Source organism: Ranitomeya imitator, chromosome 5 (assembly GCF_032444005.1).
Source record: "Ranitomeya imitator isolate aRanImi1 chromosome 5, aRanImi1.pri, whole genome shotgun sequence".
NCBI classification, from domain to species: Eukaryota; Metazoa; Chordata; class Amphibia; order Anura; family Dendrobatidae; genus Ranitomeya; species Ranitomeya imitator.
In genome coordinates, this window is record NC_091286.1 from 82,648,130 (window position 1) to 82,664,982 (window position 16,853).

The 16,853-nt window shown below is 46.8% G+C and overlaps 1 protein-coding gene across 2 annotated transcripts in view; it reads left to right on the forward strand.

The window, feature by feature from the left end:
* The first annotated feature begins 2,814 nt into the window (after positions 1–2,814).
* The window catches only part of XPO1 (exportin 1), a 109,538-nt gene continuing 95,499 nt past the window's right edge, over positions 2,815–16,853 (forward strand). The window contains exon 1 of one of the 2 annotated variants that reach the window (XM_069768884.1): positions 2,815–3,271. The gene's annotated coding sequence lies outside the window, so the exon portion shown is untranslated. The remainder of the gene's footprint in view (positions 3,272–16,853) is intronic. The other variant, XM_069768886.1, reaches the window with a different exon arrangement.

Genomic DNA, 16,853 nt, shown 5'->3' on the forward strand with positions numbered 1-16,853 from the left:
GGCGTTCCTCACAGCGCTGCCTCTCCTCCACGGACACCCTGTGGTCCTAGCTGATTGTGTACGTTTGGTAAAGGTCATAACCAAGACGTCACAGGCATCTCTACACTGTCTATTGGGCCAAACTATTAGGCCGGCGTCACACTCAGCGTATAAAAATACGGTCTGTAATTTACGGCCGTAATACGCAGAAAAGTCCCCAAAATAGTGGTCCGTATCTCCTCCGTAGGCAGGGTGTGTCAGCGTATTTTGCGCATGGCATCCTCCGTATGTAATCCGTATGGCATCCGTACTGTGAGATTTTCTCGCAGGCTTGCAAAACCGACATACGGACATACAATGGATCCATGTTCTCAAAAAATCGTAACATCATATATACTCTCTCTCTCTATATATATATATATATATGTCAGTGAGACACACACATATATATATAAATATATTAATATTTCATCCAGCGCGAGATAGCTTTAAAGCCGGTAATTCAATTGCCGGCTTTTGCGATCTCCTTCCTAAACCCGACATGATGTGAGTCATGGTTTACATACAGTAAACCATCTCATATCCCCATTTGACCTCGAGGCTGGGAAAATATTCTGAAAAGTTCCCACGCTCAAGGTCATATGAGGACAACCAGCAGAGGGCGCATCACCGCGAATGAAGGTAACTACAGGTCATTGACCTACTTTCCATTCATTCGCTGGGGTTTTACAGCCAGGAGCACAGCTGCATTAGCAGAGCTCTTGGGTGTAAAATAATTTAACCCCTTCAGATGGATTTACATAGTGAGACGTGACAGATCATCGGAAGGTATGAGATATTGTTGTTTTTTTATTTTTCCTTTGTTACAGAGCGAGGGTCTTCAGGTGGATTAAGAGTCTAATAAAATATTACAACAACCTGTGTGTTTATTTCATTAAAAGACTTTGTAATAATGTGTGTTTTGTAACCATTTCAGACAATTGGATTAATAATGGATAGGTGTCATAATTGACGCCTCTCCATTATTAATCTGGCTTAATGTCACCTTACAATAGCAAGGTGGCATTAACCCTTCATTACCCTATATCCCACCACTACACAGGAATCGGAAGAGAGAGGCTAAGTGCCAGAATAGGTGCATCTTACAGATGTGCCTTTTCTGGGGTGACTGGGGGCAGATGTTTTTAGCCAGGGGGGGGGGGGGCAATAACCATGGACCCTCTCCAGGCTATTAATATCTGCCCTCAGTCACTGGCTTTACTACTCTGGCGGAGAAAATTGCGCGGGAGCCCACGCCAATTTTTTCCGCCATTTATCCCTTTAATAGCTAGAGCGTCCAAATTTTGCACGTACACACTACTAACATTAGTAGTGGGAATATGCTAAAAAAATGGGGATATGAAATGGTTTACTGTATGTAAACCATGTTTCATATCATGTCGGGTTTAGGAAGGAGAAAGCAAAAGCCGGCAATTGAATTACCGGCTTTAAAGCTATCTAGTGCTGTATGAAGTATTAATATATATACATATGTGTCTCAATGACATATATATATATATATACACTGTATATATATACCTATTCTATGTGTACACATTTATTCCACCTATTCTATTGTAAGCTGTCAGTGTGATTTTACTGTACACCGCACTGAATTGCCGGCTTTTCTCTCTAACACCGCTGCGTATTTCTTGCAAGTCACACTGCTGGTCCGTGTGTAATCCGTATTTTTCTGGCCCCCATAGACTTTCATTGGCGGATTTTTTGCGCAGTACGGTGACAAACGCAGCATGCTGCGATTTTCTACAGCCGTAGAAAGCCGTATAATACTGATCAGTAAAATACGGCTGATAGGAGCTTGGCCATAGAGAAGCATTGTACCGTATGCAATCCATATTTTCAGCACCTCTCTTATGTACGTAAAACACGCTAGTGTGAGGCCGGCCTTAGTAGGCTGCTGCCAAACTATCAGTATTTGGTCAGTATTTTACATCAGTATCTGTAAGCCAAAACCAGGAGTGGAACAATTAGAGGAAAAGTATAATAGAAACATATGCACCACTTCTGTATGTATCACCCACTCCTGGTTTTAGCTTACAAATACTGATGTAAAATACTGACCAAATACTGATAGTGTGACAGCAGCCCTAGGCCATACGGTCAGTATTTGGTCAGTTTTTTTACCTCAGTATTTGTAAGCCAAAACCACCAGTCCTCACAGGCTCTATGTTGACTGAGAAAAAAAAAAGTTCTGGCTCCTTGACGTGGAGGTAAAAAAAAAAGCCAAAAACGAAATAATGTCCGGGTTGTGAAGGGGTTAACAGAGGGGGCGATTATTAATCATGCCGCCTTACGCTGAGGACACCCCTGCAGCACACGTGCAGTATGGGAATGGGCGCCAGCCTCACACAGCTGCAGGGGAGAAGGTGCCGTTTCCAAGGCAACCAAACCTTGCCCCCTGACGTCCGTGCCCTATAGCCAACCAGTCACTGCTAGTCCCGGACTAGTTGGCGCCAGGTAAGCGCTGCTCCCGCCATTGAGCCAGCACTGTATGTACTCCTGGGTACCACACACTCGCACACAGCAACACTGGCGGGTAAAAAAGGGGGCTGTTACTACGGTAACCAAACCCTGCCCCGTGACTGGCATCACGGATCAGCCAATCACAGCGCGAATCTTCCCCCTACGTCATCGCAACCTCTTCCATAGTCGCTTCGCGGCAATGAGCTAAGGTAAAAAAAAGAAAGGAAAAGGGGCGTTACTATGTGTGAGGTGATGGACTGTCGCGATAGCCAATCAGCTCACCCCTCATTAGGCTGCCAGCCAATCCGCTTACGAGAGAGGCGGAGTTACACAGGTTTGCAAACGCTCGGCGGCGCCATGGGCTTGAGAACTAAACGGAGATGGAATGTCCCAGTCTGAACCGGTTTCAGCCGGTTGCGAGTGTGTGGCAGTAGAGCAGAAGAAGCGCGTCTTTCGGCTTGCCCGCCCGCGTACTCCCTCAGTCACGGCGAGAAACTTGAAAAGCAGCTCCCGCCTCACAGTCAGCCGCCCGGGAAGCGTCTGGCACAATGTGTTAGGGCCCCCGGAGAGATTGTAGCAGCCATTCATCAGTGCGCGCGGCTGCGGGCCTACACCCCCCCCTCCTCATTCATTGGAGCCCAAGGGCGGAGAGCAGCCGCCTCTCTCCCGCCACACAGCACCTCACCGCCGGCCCCGGGACACCGCGCCAGGTCTATGTGCGCCGGACCATACCCGCCCCACGTCTGAGGAAGAGGCAGCTCCGCTCCCGGTAAGTGGCCGCGTGTGGACGTGACGGTGGGGCCGAGGGGTGTGTGCGGCGCCCACGTGCGCCGTCCCCGACTACTTGTAGCCCGCCGCCACAATTACTGCGGTGGAGGGTGTCGGGTCATAGTGTGACTGCAGCAGCCGGGCCGCATGGAGGAGAGCAGCGAGCGCTGACCACTAGGCCGCAGGCTTCCAGGGCACTTTCCTGAAGCCGTTGCCCCGGCTGTAGTGAGTGAGGGGCGGGTGCCGCCGTCTCCGCTCTTCTCCCGGCCTCTGACGACTTGTTGGTGGAGTGGAAATTTCCAGAAATGTTGCTGCTCAGTGTGTGGAGAGCTCGGTGCGCATCACGTGCTGCCAGAGGGAGGGGCAGGGAGAGGCCGCGCGGCAGCAGCGAGGAGAGCTGCCCCGACACCCGCCGCAGCCTGCCCGCTCCGCCCGCCGCAGCCTGCCCGCTCCGCCCGCCGCAGCCTGCCCGGCCGCACGTTATGGCCTCACACCAGTCATGTATACAACTTTGTCCTGCCCGGATTCATCATGTATTGCTGCCAGTGACTGCAGCCCCCCAGGCCTGATCCCCCACTGTATGTAGTCTGGTAATCGGTGCCCATCAGGTGAGGTGCGGAGATGGGATTGGTTACACTGCATGTAGTTCCTGTAACCCTCACCAGCTTATTTCAGGTTCAACAAAATAATAAAATCGGCTAAACTCGCCTCATCTTTATCACGACAACAATACGTGTGACCACTGCAGCCAATCACTGGTCTTGTGCCAACTACATCAGCATTTCCTAATCCCAGTGATTGGCTGCAGCATGCCAACAAAGACTGGGAGTAGTGGCTGAGTCAGTGGAGGGTGAGTGAGCAAGAACTGCAATGGGGTTCATACAATGTATTCGTGGCTAGGGACGTCCATATACACTTAAACTTTTGTATTGCAAAGTATAAATTTCACTGTAACAATCCACAGCATAGACTGTCCTACGGTCACGGGGTAGGCCCATGTAAGTAAAACGTGGTTGTATTAAGGTAGCAAGTTACTCAAACTTGCTGCTTTTCTTTCTCTCCATTACTGCAGTGCAGCAGCAGAACCGATTGATCTTTGGCCTCGGTTTCCCGGCCTTAGGCCTTTTTATCACATCCCTGGTTTAAACAGACCACACATGATTGCAACAAAGATGGCATCCAAGAGTTTTGTTAGCCACCAGCCCATTCTTTAGGGCTGAGTTCTGACACCCTTGCATTTGTTTTTTTTGTTAAAGCATGTGAACGACAAAACCAGACGTAAAAATAGGCCTTGATCATTTTGAAGCAAAACGTACAGCATAAACTTGCAGGACATCTTCATAAAGTGTTTTGTTTACACAGGTTTGGTCTAAATATTGATTAGAAGTGACAGACCAAACGTTATGTACATGACTGAATACGTTGAGTAGTTTTGTAAATGGCGCAAGAGTGATAATCTAAAGTTCGCCTTCCTGAATACTTCCTATCATGTAGATCTCAGGCTACTTGCACACGGTGTGGGAAGTCTTGCGGATTTTTCCTGACTGATTTTGGTAAATCCGCACTGCGGAATTACCATGGATTTACTGCTTCTTCCTCTTTTTTTTTTTCTCGCGCGTATTTCACCTGCTATTTTACACCTGCAGATTCCTATTACGGAGCAGGTTTAAACTGCTGCGGAATCCGCACATAGAACTGCCATGCTGCGGAATAAACAACGCTATGTTTCTGTGTCTTTTTTCACAGCATGTGCACTGCGGATTTTGTTTTCCATAGGTTTACATGGTACTGTAAACTCAGGGAAAACTGCTGCGAATCTGCAGTGGCAAAGGATTCTAAGGTCTTGTGGACATCTTAGCACTTATGCATTTGTAGCAAACATGTAATACAGCAGCAATATGTGGTCTATTAGATATGTTAGTCTAATGTAAGGTATGAGTGCGTCCACAAGGTGTGGATGTGTGCAAGCCGCTGATGTCTTGTGCCATGTAGAAGTAATTACTTGTGACATGGGTAGTAAAGTTATTTCCTTACACAGATTCTTGATATTTCATTCATGTTTGTTCGCATAGAAACTTGTTATCATAACTGAAAGTGTGTATTTGGCTTTATTGTAACTGATGATGAAGATCATGTGAATAGTTTTACCCAAGAGTGAAACTGTTTTGGTTTGGGGTTTATTCTCTTGATCCACAATTCCTCAGATGGCATTTTGGCAAACAAAGTTGTAAAAATGTTGCAACTTGCAGTATTTAACCCCTTCACCCCCGGAGCGGTTTTCGTTTTTCGCTCCCCTCCTTCCCACAGCCATAACTTTTTTTATTTTTCCGTCAATATGGCCATGTGATGGCTTACTTTTTGCAGGACGAGATGTACTTTTGAACGATATCATTGTTTTTACCATGCCGTGTAACAGAAAACGGGGAAAAAAATCTAAGTGCGAGGAAATTGCAAAGAAAGTGCAATCTCACACTTGTTTTTTGTTTGGCTTTTTTACTAGGTTCACCAAATGCCAAAACTGACCTGCTATTATGATTCTCCAGGTCATTACGAGTTCATAGACACCAAACATGTATAGGTTCTCTTTTATCTAAGTGGTAAAAAAAATTCCAAAGTTTGCTAAAAAAAAAAAGTACCATTTTCCGATACCCATAGCGTCTCCAATTTTCGTGATCTGGGGTCGGGTGAGGGCTTATTTTTTGCGTGCCGAGTTTTTGATCGCCCATTATTGCATTTTAATGCAATGTTGTGGCGACCAAAAAACATAATTTTGGCGGTTTGATTTTTCTCGCTATGCCATTTAGCGATCAGGTTAATTCTTTATTGGTTGGCCAATTCTGAACGCGGCAATACCAAATATGTGTAGGTTTGATTTATTTTATTTTGATTGGGGCGAAAGGGGGGTGATTTGAACTTTTATATATTTATTTTTTTCAAATTTTTAAATTTTGGCATGCTTCAATAGCCTCCATAGGAGGTTGGAAGCATGCACTACACGATCTGCTCTGCTACATAGAGGTGAAGCACAGATCACCTCTATGTAGCAGAAATGCAGGTGTACTTTGAACACCGACCACAGGGTGGCGCTCAAAGCAATCGGCCATCAACAACCATAGAGGTCTCAAGTAGACCTCTGGTTGTTATGGCAATGCACCGATGACCCCTGATCATTTAACAGGGGTCGCCGGAGCCCACCTCCAAAGCAGGGGATCTGCCAGCTGACGTACTATTCCGTCAGCTGGCAGAAAGGGGTTAAGCCAGCTAAACCCACTTTTTCAAAAGCGTATGAGGCTTTAAAGGGACTCTGTCACCTGAATTTGGAGGGAACAATCTTCAGACATAGGGGCGGGGTTTTCGGGTGTTTGATTCACCCTTTCCTTACCCGCCGGCTGTATGCTGGTTGCTATATTGGATTGAAGTTCATTCTCTGTCCTCCATAGTACACGCCTGGATTGAACTTCAATCCAATATTGCAGCCAGCGGTAAGGAAAGGCTGAATCAAACACCCGAAAACCCCGCCCCATGGATGAAGATTGTTCCCTCCAAATTCAGGTGACAGAGTCCCTTCAACCCCTTCACGACATGCGCCGTACATCTACTGCGCATGCCGTGAATCCCCCTTTGATGTGGGCTCCGGCGGTGAGCCCACATCAAAGTCGCGACATGTCAGCTGTTTTGTACAGCTGACATGTGCGCGCAATAGCGGCGGGTGAAATCACTATTCACCCGCCGCTATTAACCTGTTAAATGCCGCTGTCAAACATAGACAGCGGCATTTAACTACCGCATCCGGCCGGATATGACGTCATCGCCGACCCCCGTCACATGATCGGGGGTCGGCGATGCATCAGGAAGGTAACCATAGAGGTCCTTGAGACCTCTATGGTTACTGATGCAGGTCTGCTGTGAGCGCCCCCCTGTGGTCGGCGCTCACAGCACACCTGCATTTCTGCTACATAGCAGCGATCTGATGATCGCTGCTATGTAGCAGAGCCGATCAGGCTATGCCAGCTTCTAGCCTCCCATGGAGGCTATTGAAGCATGGCAAAAGTAAAAAAAAAAATGTTTTTAAAAATATGAAAAAAAATATAAAAAAGTTTAAATCACCCCCCTTTCGCCCCATCCTAAATAAAACAATAAAAAAAACACAAACCTACACGTATTTGGTATCGCCGTGTTCAGAATCGCCCGATCTATCAATTAAAAAAAAAGCATTAACCTGATCGCTAAACGGCGTAGCGAGAAAAAAATCCGAAACGCCAGAATTACGTTTTTTTGGTCGCCGCGACATTGCATTAAAATGCAATAACGGGCGATCAAAAGAACGTATCTGCGCAAAAATGGTATCATTAAAAACGTCATCTCGGCACGCAAAAAATAAGCCCTCACCCGACCCCAGATCACGAAAAATGGAGACGCTACGGGTATCGGAAAATGGCACTTTTTTTTTTTTTTTCTTTTAGCAAAGTTTGGAATTTTTTTTCACCACTTAGATAAAAAATAACCTAGTCATGTTAGGTGTCTATGAACTCGTAATGACCTAGAGAATCATAATGGCAGGTTAGTTTTAGCATTTAGTGAACCTAGCAAAAAAGCCAAACAAAAAACAAGTGTGGGATTGCACTTTTTTGCAATTTCACCGCACTTGGAATTTTTTTCCCGTTTTCTAGTAAAAGACATGGTAAAACCAATGGTGTCGTTCAAAAGTACAACTTGTCCCGCAAAAAATAAGCCCTCACATGACCATATTGACGGAAAAATAAAAAAGTTATGGCTCCGGGAAGGAGGGAAGTGAAAAACGAAAACGCAAAAATGAAAAAGGGTCGCGACTTGAAGGGGTTAAAGGGAACCTGTCACCCCGTTTTTTGAGATTGAGATATAAATACTGTTAAATAGGGCCTGCGCTGTGCGTTACTATAGTGTATGTAGTGTACCCCGATTCCCCACCTATGCTGAGAAATACATTACCAAAGTCGCCGTTTTCGCCTGTCAATCAGGCTGGTCTGGTCAGGTGGGCGTGGTGACATCGCTCTTTTCTTCCCCAGCTTTCCGTTGGTGGCTTAGTGGTGTGCGCATGTCCAGAGTTCCTAATCCCCTGCGCGCACGTGAAGCAAAAGCGCGCGTTCTGCGCTATTGCCCCTGTCATCGGTGGGGGCGGCCATCTTCCTGGGGCCGAGCGTGCGCAGATCGAGTGCTCTGCTGCACGGGGCTTCAGGAAAATGGCCGCGGGATGCCGCGCGTGCGCATTAGAGATCGCGGCGGCCATTTTCCCAAAGCCGAGTTTGCATCTCGGCTTTGGGAAAATGGCCGCCGCGATCTCTAATGCGCACGCGCGGCATCCCGCGGCCATTTTCCTGAAGCCCCGTGCAGCAGAGCACTCGATCTGCGCACGCGCGGCCCCAGGAAGATGGCCGCCCCCACCGATGACAGGGGCAATAGCGCAGAACGCGCGCTTTTGCTTCACGTGCGCGCAGGGGATTAGGAACTCTGGACATGCGCACACCACTACGCCACCAACGGAAAGCTGGGGAAGAAAAGAGCGATGTCACCACGCCCACCTGACCAGACCAGCCTGATTGACAGGCGAAAACGGCGACTTTGGTAATGTATTTCTCAGCATAGGTGGGGAATCGGGGTACACTACATACACTATAGTAACGCACAGCGCAGGCCCTATTTAACAGTATTTATATCTCAATCTCAAAAAACGGGGTGACCGGTTCCCTTTAAGGCGTTATCCAGGATTTGTTTTCCCTATGAGGCTATGCACATAACAGCAGGTAGTTGTTAGCTATCTGCCTCTTCTGCCCTACAATGACCTCTCCTGGGTGATAATGGTCACAGGCCGTTTCTGGCCACAGTTTTCTTGTTACCAGTGATTGTTAGAGCGGTTCCTACTCTTCAAAGAAGGGATGCCTGGTTAACAGGGAAAAGCTGAAGAGAAGTAACTGCACTGTGACGTCACAGGAAGTGGGGAGAGGTGACGTCACAGGAAGTGGGGGATTCTCTGTCGGGAGCAGTTCTGTGATTGCTGGAGGTTTGACCAGGCAGGTAGTTGGCCACTACCTGGTGATAACTGCTTAGCCCTATAGTGGCAAAAAAAAGTTGTGGCTGACCACAACCTACAAACTCATAGTTTACACCACAAAAGTATATTAAATTACAAGGGGAACACACTAATACTGGCACACAATAGCTGAAAGATTCTCAAAATTCATTAAAGTGCGCATGCACTTTTTTTTTCCCACGAACAAAGTACATTTTAATTAATAGATCTTGGAATAAAAATACGTTTCTTAATTGGATGTGTTACAAAAAAAATGTTCCTGTGCTGAGATCCTACTATATAATTGTCTAAGAATCACTTCTGTCTGTCTTTCTATCACGAATATTCATTAGTCGCGGCCTCTGTCTGTCATGAAATCCAAGTCTCTGGTCGTGGCAAAACACCCATGACCATTGCCACGACCAATCAGCGACAGCCACAGTCTGGTGGAAATATGGCAGCTCTTTCCTCCCCTGCAGTCAGTGCCCACTCCATACTCCCCTCCAGTCATCCCTCACACAGGGTTAATGCCAGCGTTACCGGAGCGCGGTGTAACGCACTCCGGTTACACAGCTATTAACCCTGTGTGACCAAGTTTTTACTATTGATGCTGCGTATGCAGCATCAATAGTAAAACAATCTAATGTTACAAATAATAATTAAAAACGTTATTCTCATCTTCCGACGTCGCGTCCGCAGGCAGGTTTCGGTGCTAAGGATGCTATGGGAGAAGGACCTGCGATGACGTCACGGTCATGTGACCGCTACGTCATCACAGGTCCTGCGCGAGAAGGACCTGCCATGACGTCACGGTCACGTGACCGCGATGTCATCACAGGTCCTGCGCTCAGTCATACCAACCCTAGGACCAGAAGCTGCCGCGTGCATCGTACACAGGAGCCAGGACTAAGGTGAGTATATGTTTATTTTTTTATTTTGTCACTGGCCAATATACTACATTACTGGGCGATATACTACGTGGCTGACCAATATACTACATACTATGCGGCTGGGCAATATGCTACGTGGACATGCATATTCTAGAATACCCGATGCGTTAGAATCGGGCCACCATCTAGTAATCTTATAAATGTGCCCCTGCTGTGTCCTGTGTAATGGCCGTGTCTGACTGTGCAGGGACATGGTCTGATCATACCACATCTCCTGGGCAGAGGAGAAAGCAATAGAATATGTACAAGCCTTAGTTTAACCTAACATCGCCTGCAATCCCCTGCTGTAATGCCTGTATAGTCTTTTTTTTTTTTTTTTTTTTTCATTCTCCCCTGCCCAGGAGATGTGGTATGATCATACAATGTTCCTGCTTGATCAGACAGACATTACACAGCAGGGGCACATTTATATGATTCTCATCACATGATCCTTTTTTTTTTTTTTTTTTTGCAACCAATTGTGGAACTTATTTTTATTCCAAAATTTATTGCATTAAAATGTTCTTAAATGGGAAGCCCCTTTTAGTTTGGCACATGCTACCCTTCATGTTGGCATATAAGTTATACTATATTAATCAGTGCTTTAGTTTTTATAGCACCAGAGGTATATTTCAGAAGTATTCTCTGACTTATGCCTCCAATAGAAGGCCTCAGCGTACTCCACCAGATGGCCATACAGTATATACTGGATGCTTATGGAAACTTTCAGTACGGGCTCCTGGAGCTTTTCCAATTCATAATACCCCACAGATAAATTATATGAACTGCGATTTGCGACTTCTGTCACTTGGTGCATTTTCTCGCGTAGGGATTTATAGTTGCATTCTATTAAGTTGAAATGCTCTGCACTGATACTCGGTGTTTAGACACAGCTCATCTGAATCGGCTGAAGGATAAAGAATGGATGAGAGATGGAGCAGTAGTGTAAGCCTCTGAGCAGGATGTTGACCTGCTTTAGACTCATAGTGGTGCTGGATGTTCATACAAAATATGGGCCAACTACAGCCATGTGTATGTGGATGTAATAGGACTGTCACAGAAGTTCAAAAAGACTCTGCTGTTCCTCCTTTTGCAGACCAAAGGAAAGATGTATCTAAAATCGTGCTGCCAAACTTCCACCAGACAATGAAGGAACAGTGATGGAAATTTGGAAGGGGTTTTTATTTGTCAACGTGTTTTGAAGCATACAACACTTCATCAGGACAAAGTGGTTTCTTATGAAGTGTTGTATGCCTCAAATGCGCTGACAAAAACGCTCCCAAATAACCTTCACTGTTCCTTCATCTGGTGGAAGTTTGGCATTGTGATTAGAGATCCATCTTTCCTTTTGTCTACATTCTATCTGCCTTGATGGATCCGCTGAAGCCTACTGCTCTTGCAAGCTAAAATAGGAGTTGTGACTGTCACAACCCCACGCGGTGAATATAGTGTTCTGTTTTCCATCTCTTACACTGGATGATACCCCATTTGTGCTTTCTCCCCAGCCTAATGTTATCCGTTCCTCCTTTTGCTTCAGACTTTATATCAAAGTTTTGATGCCTTATGAAGAGGTATTCTCTCCTCAAGGTTTTGCTAGTAGGGAAAACATCTGTGGTCAGCATCTGACTGTATAGTCTCCATGCAGATATCTGCCATGTGCTCAGCTAGAATGTACCGGTACATAAATTTGACAATTTTTCAGCTCCTTTTTGAGTGAAACTAGACGTACATGATGTAATATCTTGATTATGGCCAATCATTTGCGACGGTTGTTTAGTCTGCTGTTGCTGGCTTTATTCAACTTCTGGAGCTGGTAATGACTGATGGGTGGCAGTAATGGGTGTTACAAGTCACATTTAGGCTACGTTCACATTTGCGTTCTGCCGGGCTGCGTCGGGTGCAGCCGTGGCGACGCATGCGCCCCTATATTTAACATGGGGGCGCATGGACATGCGTTTGCATGCATTTTGCGATGCATGCGTCTTTTTTGCCGCAAGCGTTAGGACGCAGCAAGATGCATTTTTTTTTTTGCGTCCAAAATCCGGCAAAAAAAGGACGCATGCGTTGCAATACTATGCGTTTTCCTATCGCCACGACAGCACCCCTACGAGAGAGGGGATCCGCCCACCTTCCGGACAGGAACCTACAGAATTTAAAGGGGCGGTCCCCCTCACCACTCCAGTTTGGGTTCCTGTCCGGACGGCGGGAGCCTGCAGCAGCAGTCTTACCCGGGCCTCCATGCCTCCGCGCGGTATCTTCTAGGAACGGCGGAATCGGGGGCTCGGAAGCAGCGTCGGGGGTGTCCTGCTTGCAGACCCCCCCTCGTCTGGCCATAAGGAGCGCGTCCCAGGAGTCGGGCAGTGCCATCCTGGTCCGCGCTGAAGCGCGGTGTGCAGCGTCCACACCGGCGCTGGTGAACCCGGAAGTAGTTGATACGCTTCCGGGGTAAGCCGGGGGAGGAGCGCTGCAGCGCTGTAAAAGAGCGACACTGATGGTAGGAGGCGCGCAACCATGTCCTCAGTAGGGGACGCCGAGCACCCTCATGGAGAGGGAACGGAACAGCGCAGTAAGAATGGTAGTCGCTCAGGGAGAAGCAGCAGCAGCGTGGTACGGGGGCAGCAGCGTGCAAGCGCCTCAGCGTCACATTTGGATCCTACTCCTCCAGAACCGGTATTCACGGAATCAGCCTTATGGTGAGTGTTAAATCAGACACCTGGTGCTGATATGGTCTGTTATTTGTGCTTTGTTTTAGGGGAAAAAGACCACTAAATCTAAGCACAAGCAATGTGCTCTATGCATGACTCCAATGCCTGACAGTTACACCAAAAGGCTGTGTCAGGCTTGCATATCTCAGACCTTAGAAGAGGAAGCTCCCCTTCGGTCATCAGACCTTAGAGCGGTCATCAGGGAGGAAATAAGCTATTCCCTTAGAGGCAGCCGCCAGGAAAGGTCGGGCAGGGACATATCGCCAGGATCTAGTCTGTCCCTGCAAGAAGGGGAATGTTCCAGATCTTCATCCCCATCCTCCTCAGATGAAGAGGGAAGGCCTTGTTTCTCGGTAGACAACATGGACATGTTAGTTAAAGGAGTCCGAGCTACCATGGGTGTTGCAGAGAGCAAAGAACCAAGGTCCGCACAGGACATAATGTTTGCGGGCTTGTGCCAGAGGAGTTGTAAGGCTTTTCCAGTGGTGGATACGGTCAAGACTCTTATAAAGAGAGAATGGGATAAGCAAGACAAAGGTTTCCTTCCGTCATCAGCCAAAAGAAGGTATCCCTTTGATGACAATGAGCTGGCGGAGTGGATGAAAGTCCCGAAAGTGGATGCAGCGGTGGCGTCAACATCTAAAGCCGGTACTTTGCCGCTGGAGGACGTGGGCCTTTTGAAAGACCCGTCAGATAGGAAGGCGGACATGTTTTTGAGAAAAACATGGGAGTCAACTGCCGGGGCGTTTAAACCTGCTATCTCTAGCACATGTACAGCTAGATCCGTCATGGTGTGGATATCCCAACTGGAAGAACAGCTGAAGTCCAAGGTGCCCAGAGACAAGATGCTGAATTCCCTTTCGCAAATACGTGAAGGGGTGGCATATTTAGCGGACGCATCAGTGGATTCATTAAAATTGGCGGCAAGATCAGCAGGTCTCTCAAATGCTGCTCGCCGTGCCTTATGGCTTAAGACCTGGAAAGGGGATGCCCAGGCGAAAGCTAAACTGTGTACAATACCGTGTAGGGGTGAGTACCTGTTTGGCCCGGTATTGGATGATATCCTGGCTAAGGCTGAGGATAGGAAGAAAGGTTTTCCTAAAGCTTTCAATCCTACCTTTAGGAATACCTTCAGGAGACGCTTCCAATACAGAAGACCCTACCAAAACCGAGACTGGGAACCATCAGACCCGAAAAAGAAAGGTTCGGACTTTAATGCTTCAACATCTTCCTCAAGAAGACGAAGGAATTATCGTTAATAATCTTCCAGTAGGGGGCAGATTAAATTACTTCTATGCTCAGTGGGCCAAAATAACTTCGAGCAATTGGGTTCTGGGTATAATTAATTCAGGGTTAAAATTAGAGTTCCGGGAGAGACCTTCTGAATTTTATATCTTGACTGCCCCTGATTCCTTAGACCAACAAAAGGCCCTTGAAAAAGAGGTCCAAATGTTAAGATGGAAGAAAGTCATAGTGGAGGTTCCAAAACATCAGCAGGGGAAAGGGTTCTATTCCCCTTTATTTTTAATCTCCAAACCAGATGGATCCTTTCGAACCATCATAAACTTACGGAGATTGAACAAACATCTATAGTATCATGCCTTTAAGATGGAATCTATTAAAACGGCAACTAAACTTCTCTTTCCCAGATGTTATATGACAGTCCTGGATTTAAAAGATGCGTATTACCATCTGCCCATTCACCAGGATCATCAACAATTTCCTCAGAATGGCGGTGCGCTTAAACGACCAGGTCAGACACTTTCAGTTTGCTGCAATGCCCTTTGGTCTATCTATGGCACCGAGGGTGTTTACTAAAGTCATGGCAGAAGTAATGGCCTATGTCAGAGAACAGGATACGTTAATTATACCCTACTTGGATGACTTCCTGGTAGTAGGAAATTCTTTTTGCCAGTGTAGTACTCGCCTAAATCATGTAATATCTTCCTTACAGGACTTGGGTTGGATAGTCAATATGGAAAAGTCAAGACTCAAACCATCAACGACTCAGACTTTCCTAGGTATTCTGCTGGATTCGGAAGTGCAACAGTGTTTCCTTCCGGAAGAGAAAAAGCAGAGGATTGTGCACAAAGTCAGTACGGTAACAAAAAAGCCAGATCTGACTTTAAGGGACGCTATGTCCCTTCTGGGATCCCTGACGTCCTGCGTACCAGCCGTCCAGTGGGCTCAATTCCACACTCGAGTGTTGCAGGCCCAAGTCTTGGATACAGAAAGGAGTCTTCAAGGGCAATTAAGCGGAAAGACTCGGGCTGTCCACCGCCACTCTACACAGTCTGAGATGGTGGTTGAACAGAAGACATTTAGGAAAAGGAGTACGCTGGAGTATAGTACCAGACAACACGGTCACAACCGATGCCAGTCCTATAGGTTGGGGAGCTCACATAGATGTCTGGACTCAAGGGCAATGGTCTCTCTTAGAGGCTCAAGAGTCCTCAAACTGGAAGGAGCTCACGGCAGTAAAGAAAGCCTTACTCGGGTTGCTTCCATCTCTGCAGGATTCACATGTAAGAATCCAGACAGACAACACAACAGTAGTGGCGTATCTCAACCATCAAGGGGGTACAAGGTCAAGATCCTTAATGAACACCGCCACAGACATACTAGAAATAGCCGAAGCCCACTTTCGCTCTCTATCAGCTGTGCACATTCGGGGAGAGCTCAACACAGAGGCAGATTACCTCAGCCGTCATTCTCTACGTCAGGGAGAATGGGTTCTAGATCGACGGGTGTTCAGACAAATAGTGGACCTGTGGGGATTGCCAGTAATCGATCTATTCGCAACGAGAGAGAACAGGCAGACCAGGAAGTTCGCTTCTCTTCGGGTGGCGGACAAGCCCTGTATAATAGACTCCCTTCAAATACATTGGAATTTTCCTCTAGCTTACGCGTTCCCTCCAATGTGTCTGATCCCGTTAGTCCTCAGGAAGATCAGGGAGGACAGGGCGAGAGTGATCCTGATTGCCCCCTTTTGGCCCAGGAGGGCATGGTTCTCGTTACTCAGGGCAAGGTCTGTGTCCGAACCCTGGGTACTGCCGACCAGCCCGGAGCTTTTTTCTCAGGGTCCGTTCAGTTACCCCAATGTGGAATCCCTGCATCTGACGGCGTGGAATTTGAGAGGGAGTTATTGAGGAGAAGAGGGTTTTCAGAGGCTCTCATATCTACCTTTTTAAATAGTCGGAAAGAAGTCACCACTAAGATCTATGCTAAAACTTGGAAAAAGTTCCTTGCCTTCTACCAAAATCCCTTTTCTGGCAAGGTTCCAATTCCGGCTATTCTGGAGTTTTTACAGAAAGGCCGAGAATTGGGCTTGGCGGTAAATACCCTTAGAGTCCAAGTATCAGCTTTGGGAGCGTTATATAACAGTGATGTGGCGGGAAATAGATGGGTTTCCCGATTTATCAGGGCCACTGAACGTAGTAAACCAGTGTATATTCCTAGATTACCACCATGGGATCTAAATTTGGTTTTAGACGCCTTAACAGAAGCCCCCTTTGAGCCAATAGATTCTGTCTCCATTAAAAATTTAACTTTAAAAACAGCCTTCCTAGTAGCCCTGACCTCTGCTAGGAGAGTGAGTGACTTACAAGCTTTGTCGATAGACCCTCCTTATTTAATGGTCTTTCAGGACAGGGTAGTGTTAAAACCTGATCCAGCATACCTACCAAAAGTAGCTTCCAAATTTCATAGAAGTCAAGAAATAATTTTACCATCTTTCTATAACAATCAGAATTCAGCTGACGAGCAGAAATATCACGTTAGCTGTCAGAAGAACTCTATTAGAGTACCTACACAAAACAACCATGGAGGCAGAGTAGGGCTCTGTTTATTTCCTTTCAGAATCCAAGGAAAGGGGCGAGTGTAACTAAAGCGTCTATCGCCAGA